Below are 9,573 nucleotides of genomic sequence, written 5' to 3'. Positions count from 1 at the left end.
TTTCTTGGGCGCCATTGGCGGTACGGTAGAAGAAGGATCTGGGCGGATCTGGAGTCTCTGGAAGTAAGGAGCGAGAAAGAGGATCTGGAGCAAGACAAGGAAAGCAATGAAGGCAAACGCAACCTGCGCTAGCCTTTTTCGTCAAGTCGGGTAGTTGCCGAGGCAGCGTGGGGAAGCAAAGGCACCCACGTCCCATCAGTCGCCATGCGTCAACTGGGGCCACAGGCTGTTGGGGCCCGCAGCACTCCGCACTTTCCCTTTCGCTTCGCCTCAAAGCCAAGTCTGAGCGCGCCTTGGGCCCGGGGGCTACTCTCGGTGTTCTGGGAACGGGGGTCCCCAGACATGCCTGCCTGCGGCCCGCAGTGTGGCTGCACCAGCGGCCCTGTACGGCCCATATTCACCAGCAAACACTCAAGACCCTCGCGGGGGGCTAAGCCTTGCGAGGGGGACGACACAAGACCTCCTCGGGGGCAGCCTCGCTAAGCTGGCTCGCGAGGGGCGGAGAGATCAAGGCAAGGGGCACCTCGCGAGGTTCCTGTGACGCAAGCCATGACGACCATGACCAGGCAGGCGCCTGCGCACACAGCGTACTCGTTTCCTCTTTAGTGCTAAAGAAGCAGGCGCATGCGAGGAGTCCCAAGGCATCATGCAAATGTTTCCATATCAGCGCAACAAGACAAAGACCAGTAGGACGGCAGGGCGGAGGTCACCATGGAGCCCAGGACGGCGTCACCACCAGATCCTTTGGCAAGGAAAGACTACTTTTGTCAGGATAGCCTGTACTAGTTGCCCCCTTCAAACTTGGCTGTTGTGGGATCCCTTCCTGCTCAATATTTGGGAAGAGGACCAGGGCGTCTATAAATAGGACTAGCCACCACCATAGCCAGGGAAAAAAAGAGGGAGAATGGGATTCAGATCATTCTCCTCACCACACTATCTCATCGAGCACAAGAACACCTCTCCTCAGGAGGCTGTTCTTCCCTTGTACCTATTCATCCTCAGTCCAAGAGGCAATCCACCACACCACACTGGAGTAGGGTATTACACCACAACGGTGGCCTGAACCAGTATAAACTCTTGTGTCCCTTTCTCTTCGGGTTCGTCGAGCTAGGCCGTGAGATCGTTGAGCATGCGAGCTAAAGAGAGAGAGAGAGATAGAGAGAGAGAGAGAGAGAGAGAGAGAGAGAGAGAGATCTTCATGCACACCCCAGTGTTCGAACCTTAAGGGTTTTGCCGGAACCCGTGATCCGACACACCCGAAACAATTTTTCTGCTGCTGCAAGCTTCTGTTCTTCCGTGATCCCATCTGGAGGCCTTTTTCGGTACTCTATCGGAGGGGGAATCGATCATGGAGGGCTTCTACATCAACCTTACTGCCCTACCGATGATGTGTTAGCAGTCCACCACAGACCTACGGGTCTATAGTTAGTAGCTAGATGGCTTCTTCTCTCTCTTTGATCTTCAATACAATGTCCTCCATGATCTCCATGGAGTTCTATCCTCTTCTTTTGCGATGTGTTTGTTGGGATCCGATGAATTGTGAGTTTATGATTAGATTGTTCATTGAAAATAATTGAGTCTTTTTTGAACTTTATTATGCATGATGATGATAGCTTTGTATTTCTCTCTGATCCATCCGTTTGGTTTGGCTAACTACATTGATTTATTTTCAGTGGGAGAGGTGCTTTGTAGCGGGTTCAATCTTGTGGTGTCCTCACCTCATGACAGAAGGGGTAGCAAGGCACGTATAGTATTGTTGCTACCGAGGAATAAAATGATGTGGTTTATTCATATTGATTGAGTTTACTTTGTCTAGATCATGTCATCTTGCTTAAGGCGTTACTCTGTTTGTCATGAACTTAATATCATAGATGCATGCTGGATAGCGGTCGATTGGTGGAGTAACAGCAGTAGATGAAGGCAGGAGTTGGTCTACTTGTCATGGACGTGATGCCTATATATGTGATCATTGCCATGAATAACATCATAATTATGTGCTTTTCTATCAATTGCCCAACAGTAATTTGTCTACCCACCGTATGCTATTGTTTTGAGAGAGAAGCCTCTGGTAAAAACTATGGCCCTGGGGTCTACTTTAGTCATATTACTAAAACAAAAAATATCATGCTGCAATTTATTTACTTTTATTTTTATGTATCTACCACTATCAGAATTAATCCTCTCAAGTAACGAGTTCAAGGGGATTGACAACCCTCTTGCCCACGTTGGGTGCAAGTGTTTGCTTTTGTGTGTGTAGGTACTGACGACGAGAATTTTCGTGGTTCTCTTATTGGTTTGATAACCATGGTTCCCGCTATGGGAAATACTTATCCTCTATACTATATTGATTCACCCTTCCTCTCTGGGGAAAATCCCAACGCAGCTCACAAGTAGCAGAAAGAATTTCTGTCATCGTTGCCAGGGAGACATCATCAAATTCTCACCAGGTTCCTACATACAAACTATCATTTACTTGCTCTACTTTTTATTTGCCTTTGACTATCTTTTTCATCTCCGTTACTTCTCTAAAAAATTGTAAAACACAAAAATATTTTACTTTGCTTGTTTGCTTACTTTGTCGCTATGTCTCAAGAAAAATTCTGTGATGATTCTTATCATAAGAGGTTGGATGATATTGAGATCACTACTAATAACATCGCATTTACACAGTATGAGCACAATAAATTCTTTGTTGAGGAGCTTAAAGAACACTCTACCTCGTTGGACACTGTTAGTAAACAACTTGATGAAGTCAATCAAGAAGTTCACAACCTTCAGTCTCAACTCGCTCGTATCAAAAATTTGATATGAAAGATATTCGTTAAAAAAACTATGCTACTAAATAAGATATTAAAATGATTGGTGTGACAGCCATTGAAACTTTGCTTAGTAATATAAAACTTGATTAAAAGGGGACTAGAGATGAGTCAACTTTAGCTAGAAGGCGCCCCAATTGTTTAGAGGGTAATGATTGTAATGATAAAAATGATAAAAGTCGGTTTGGAGAGTTCAAGACTTTGAATAGTGATGTGCCAATTGCTTTGGATTACAAGGACTTTAATTATGATAATTTATCTTTGGTTGAATGTATTTCCTTGTTGCAATCCATGATAAATTCATCTAATGTTTACGAACAAAATAAGGCTTTTACTAAACATATTGTAGAAGCAATGGTAAAAGCTCATGAAGAAAAGCTTGAATTGAAAGTTTCAATACCTAGAATATTACATGATGAATGTGAACCTACTATTAAAGTAAAAATTAAAGATTATGAATGTAATGCCTTGTGTGATCTAGGTGCTAGCGTCTCTAGTATACCAAAATCTTTATGTGACGTGCTAGGTCTCACTGATATGAATGAATGTTCCCTTAACTTCCACTTAGCGGATTCAACTATTAAGAAACCATTGGGTAGAATAAATGATGTGCTCATACTTGCTAATAGAAATTATGAGCATGTGGATTTCATTATGCTTGATATTGAATGCAATCCATCTTGTCCTATATATAATACTTGGTAGGCCTTTCCTACGAACCATAGGTGTTATTATTGATATGAAAGAAGGAAATGTAAGATCCCAATTTCCCTTAAAGAAAGGGACAGAACACTTCCCAAGGAAGAGAATTAAACCACCATATGAATCTATTGTGAGAGCCACCTATGCAATTAATATGAAGGATGACAATACTTGAAAGTATGCATTACGCCTAGATAGGGGCGTAAAACAATAGCGCTTGTTGGGAGGCAACCCACTAGTTACATTAATTTTTTTCTTTTATTTATGTTCTTGTATGTTGACACAATTAGTGCTACTGTAATGATTGTATTCTCATGTTTTACTTAGCGTTTATGCCATGTAAAGCCTTTGGGATGATTTGGATGATAGTTGACTTGATTCTATGAAAAAACAGAAAGTTTTGCTCGTAAACCAGGAATTTATCAAATTCACTGGAACATAATTTTGATTTGAAGTTTTTACACATGATTGATATACAAATTTCCCATGTTGTTCTAATTTTTCAGAAATTTTAGAGTTATAGAAATATGATTTTTATTCAGATCATTACAGACTATTCTGTTTTAGACAGATTTTGCTTTTTTTGCATAGTATGCTTATTTCAATGATGTTATGGGTTATATCGGGGAGTATGAGTCATGGAGAAGTTACAATATAGTAGGTATTATGCAATAATAAATTATGAATGAGTTTATAACGGTACCTAAAGTTTATGATATGTCTATTATACTACCGGATCTCACGAGGTTTTTGTTGAGTTTTGTGTGCTGAAGTTTTCAAGATTTTGGTGAGGTCATGATGAATAAAGGAATAAGGAGCGGTAAGACCCTAAGCTTGGGGATGACCAAGGCACCCCAAGGTAACATTCAAGGAAGATCCAAGTGTCTAAGATTGGGTGACGGTGTCATGGACTAGGGGGCACTAACCTAGTCGGCCCATAGTCCTCGAGCTGGGCTAGTAGGCCCACATTCTCACTTAGGAAGACACGAGAAGATGCACGCCTGGATGAGAACAAGACTGTGCCTTCCGAAGACTTGACGTATACTCCAAGACATCTCACTACAAAAAAAATACACATCTATGACATTTTGGGTCGAAAGAATTTTTTCTATCATGCTTTTGACACTTCTATGACGATAATTGTGGCAAAACCCGGTATCATCATAGATGTGGTGGGCTCCTAATTCTATAACAATAAATCATGACAGAAAATGGGCTTTTTGTCCTGGGCGGGCCGGAGACGCACCTGCATGATATTCTTTGGGCCGTCCATGATGGAAAAAATCATGGTAGAAGCGAGGGCGAGAAAAATTTTGGGGAGTTCTTGGTTATGGTGGGTGGTCAGGGCCGAGCGATGCATGGAGGGATTGCGTGTTTCTCTCGTACACGTACGCGCGTGTGTGCGAGGCATTGGGCTCTAACTGAACCCGAGCGAGGGGTTCGCCTACTGAACCCGAGCGATTGCACTGGCTATGCCTTACTGAACCCAAGAGATCGATCGATCCCTGGCTGTTAACTGGACCCGCTCGAGCGATTCCTTCGGTACTGCTGCTAACTGAAGCCGATCGAACCTGCTGCCTCTTGATGAATAGTGAGTGTTGTTGGGGGTTGGAGGAATAGTTCCTGGTGGGGGTTGGATGAACAGGACCCCATGGTAGTAGAGGCTGTTGCCGCTGGATAAACAGGACCCTGATCGAGTCGGTTGGGGTGGATGAACAGGACTCCGTGGAGGGCTGGTTGAACAGTAGCCAGTGGAGGCTGGATGAACAGGACCCCATGGAGGGCTGGTTGAACAGTAGCCGGTGGAGGCTAGATGAACAGGAGCCAATGGATGAATAGTAGCTGGTGGAGGCAGGAGGGAGCCGTCGTGGATGAACAGTCGCAGGTGGAGGCTGGAGGAGGTCGACGGTGGATTAACAGTAGCCCGTGGAGGCTTGAGTGAGGAAGTAGACGGTGGATGAATAGTAGCCAGTGGAGTCCCGTTTTGCGGTATGCCACACCCCTCCCGGTGAGCAGGACCCCTGTTTCGACCGTAGGAGGTCGATGAGAAGTCCGTTTCCTCTGTTTTGCGGTACGCCACACCCCTCCTGATCAACAGGACCCTGTTTCGACCATAGGAGGTCGAAGAGAAGTCTGTTTCCTCCGTTTTGTGGTACGTCAGACCCCTCCTGATGAACAGGATCCCATTTTGACCGTAGGCGGTCAAACAGAAGGCCGTTTCCTCCGTTCTGCAGTACGCCAGGCCTCGTTTCGGCTATTCCGTCCAAGCCGGTTGGCTCCCGATGGACAAGAAGCATTCCGTTTCCTCCCGATGAACATGATGCAATTTGTTTTTTTCGACCCAGCTGGTTGGCTACCGATGAACAGGACATTGTCATTGTACGCGTTCGAGACCCCGCCCATATGTACGTACGTAGTCGTATTTACTTTCTTGCAGCTTGGCTGTACGTACATGTACACGATATATAAGGGACTGCATGACATGCTACGTCCGCGCCTCTACTACGACATGTGCCGCTCCTTACTCGGTCACGATTCATCGCTGCAAAGAGACCGATCGGCCAGTATGTACGTCCACATTTGCGACCAGACAGACAACCCAACGTACGGTTCAACCGGGTGGGTCCCAGCTGTCAGGGAGGATAAGGAGGCACTTCCTTGCGTGTGAATTACAGTCCATTTGCTGGACTGGGTGAACAAATAATGTAGGTCCATGCGGCCCATCTTTTTAAAACTAATGTCCATTTTCACTTTCTCGAAATACACAAATTTGCTGGGCTGGCTGAACAAATAATGTAGCATCCATGCGGCCTATTTATTTTTTCCTGAAAAATTACAGCCCATTTGCACTTTCTCGAAATACACGATTTTGCTGGGCTGGTTCTAATTATAATGTTGGTTTGGGTGCAACAATGTTATCAAAAAATAAATAGGGGCTGAGCATTTTGTTACAAATATATTTAAATAATAAGTCCTTTAGTATTACATTGGTCCTTAAATCTTACCAAGCTTTTGTCACAATCACCGGGATTTTCGTTGCCTTAATGTAAAAAAATCCTTGATTTTATCGTTAAAAAATTATTTTTATAAGTTAATAATACGTGGGATATTTTTTTCTTATATATGTAAGTATCTGTTAAATATATGATGACAATAACAATAATATATAATAACATATAAAAAATATATAATATAGTTAGAAGGGAAACATAAGTTGGACCTGTCGTTCCTATTCTTATATAGAAAAATAGAACAGACCTCTGCGTTTTCTTTAAGAAAATACATAAGTTGGGCTGCAGATGTTTCAGGAAAAATAAAACCTAGGATGGGAGGTCCATACGCCGGTTGATACATGACGGCCCTCAAGAAAATACAAACCAACATGTCGTGGGCTGCGCATGTTAAAAAAGAAAACCTAGATGGGGCAGCCCACAACCTAGCTGATACTTGTTGGCCCACTGATAATAAATGATACCCGCCAGCTCCCCGGCTTCGTTGTAAATTTATCTCCTTTAGTAACTATGTTGAAGCACCTAAAAAATAAATGTAACTATGTTGACAAACCCGTGGGCCCCAATGTCAGTATAGCATTAGGAGGCAGTATTTTTTCAATGAGGCACTTGCTTGCATACGGACATGGATTTGGTGGGTCCCGATTGTCCTCCTTTCCACGTACAGTCCTCTCCAGATTCCTCTTGTTTTTTTCAGCATGTTCACAATGGCAGACAGCGGCACCGCGACGAGTGCACAAAGTCGGAGGATGACGTCCAGGCCCCTGACAAGAACGGACCGGAGCCGGGGAAGGCATGATACAATAATGGTAGATGTTGTGCCTTATTTCTAGCGGAACTACTGAACTAGCCCAGTGGCTAGGTGACACTACCCGACCGTTGTTCCGCCCGGGTTCGATTCCACCTGATGCAGTGAAAATATCTCAAAATTTTTTGCCTGTGCCATTATTGACATGTGGGTCCCCATTGTCATCTACGAACACCACGTCCAACACTTGCCAAAACTTCGTCCCTCATTTTCTCTATTTTTCACACACTAGACATTGTGTGGGCATTTTGAAAATAGCATATCTTTTTGACTGTGCATCATATGAAGATGTGCTATGCATGAATGTCGATCAGCATGATGTTAATTGGCTGGTAGTTCCATTTTCGACCATGAATAAAACTTCCAACATGATGTTATCCCTGTTTGAAAAGGGCGTGTTAATATAAATGCTCTGCCTCTGAAACCTGCAGTTTCTTATCTGAAACTGAAACTTGCAGTTTCTTCTCTGAGAATCACATTGTCTACACTTTTATATAGAACTACATTTTTTAAGTGCTAAAAATAAATCTATAGAATTCATAAAATACTTCATATGCTCAATACTGAAAATCTAAAATTTAAGAGACAATCTATCTAAAAGTACTCCCAAAATACACAACACAAAACACAATTCACAACCAGCAAATACTGACAACCCTAAGCTCCTCCTGACAATTCACAACCTGCCCGACTATTGGGTGGGGGGGGGGAAGTCCCCTCCTATTCCTCAGTGGTAGACAGCTGCCCCGTGAGATGAGGTGAATGGCGAGGGAGAGGATGGCGGGGAAGTGTCGTCAGGCCAACTGCTTTTCTCCTCATGCAGTTGGGTTTGGTCGACGAAGACTCCACCGGCTCGCTCTTACACAACACCCTCACAAATGGCACCCTGTAGATACTCGATCCTTCAATCTCTAGTGGATTCTCAATCTTGGATCGATACTCCCACCAAAGCTGCCTCACGATCAGATTCGGGGAATCTGTTTGCTCCATGGCCCAGAGGAGCAGCTCTATGTACTCCCGCGCGACTCGCGACTCCCTTCGGGAGTATCACCGTCTTTTCGCTCTGTTGCAGGTATTTGGCCATGGATGTCGCCGTCATCGCTAATTGGTCCTTGTTGTTAAACCAAGACTATATCTGCAACATCCTAGGTAGCTTCATAGGGTCGCCATCTGCGATCCTCACGTATCGGTTGTACTCCTCCATTGATCTACTTCTCCATAGCACCTTCACTCGTCGGCGGTGGTTTTTGAATGGAAGAGGAGAGGAGCGGTGCTAGTTTTGGATTAGAACGGGAGAGGAGCGGCGCTGCTTTAGGATTGGAACAGGAGAGGAGGGGCGGTGGTTTTGAAATGGAAGAGGAGAGGAGCGGCGCTGGATTTGGATTGGAACATGAGAGGAGCAGCGCTGGTCTTGGAAGTATTTTCTTGTTTTGCATATTTTGGGTCAAAGTTTGACCACGTACTGTATTTGACAAGCAAAATGTGAATGCATGTCACCAAAAATTGTATCGTTTGGTTCGTATCTGAATGTACTTTCAAATTATATTATTTTTGCAATGTATAACATATATTTTATTTGTGAAAATCATGGTCAAATATGACCCAGAATAAAAAGGAGACTAGTTAATGTGGGGTCGCTTTCTTAATTGAAGGGTAAATTGATTTTGATTTTGATCTAGTCATAGCGCGCCGGCCCTCTTGTCCAATCCTAAATCGCTGCCGCACGCTCCTCTCACTCTTCTCCATTGCAAAACCACCTCCTCTCCTCTCCATCATCTCCATTCCAAAACCACCATCTCGCCTCTCCCTCTTCTCCATTGCAAAACCACCCACTCTCCTCTCGATCTTCTCCATTGCAAGACCACCGTCTCGCCTCTCCCTCTTCTCCATTGCAAGACCACCGTCTCGCCTCTCCCTCTTCTCCATTGCAAAACCACCCCTCTCCTCTCCATCTTCTCCATTGCAAAACCACTGTCTCACCTCTCCCTCTTCTCCATTGCAAGACCACAATCTCTTCTCCCATCTTCCAAAGCTAGCAGCGGACCTCTTAGAAGGACATCTATGGAGAGGATGCAATAGCGAATCGGGCAGACCGCCGGCAGCGACCAGGCGAAGTTAGCCAGGTTGAAGGAGATCCTTACTTGGTTTGACAACGAGTGGGAGATTTTGAGGACGGTGAGGGCCATGTGGCAATGTATGCGAAAGAGCGAGACATCGGCGATGTACTCCTCGGCAG

The sequence above is a fragment of the Triticum dicoccoides genome, chromosome 1B, assembly GCF_002162155.2.
Source record: "Triticum dicoccoides isolate Atlit2015 ecotype Zavitan chromosome 1B, WEW_v2.0, whole genome shotgun sequence".
NCBI classification, from domain to species: Eukaryota; Viridiplantae; Streptophyta; class Magnoliopsida; order Poales; family Poaceae; genus Triticum; species Triticum dicoccoides.
This window is presented reverse-complemented; position numbering follows the sequence as displayed.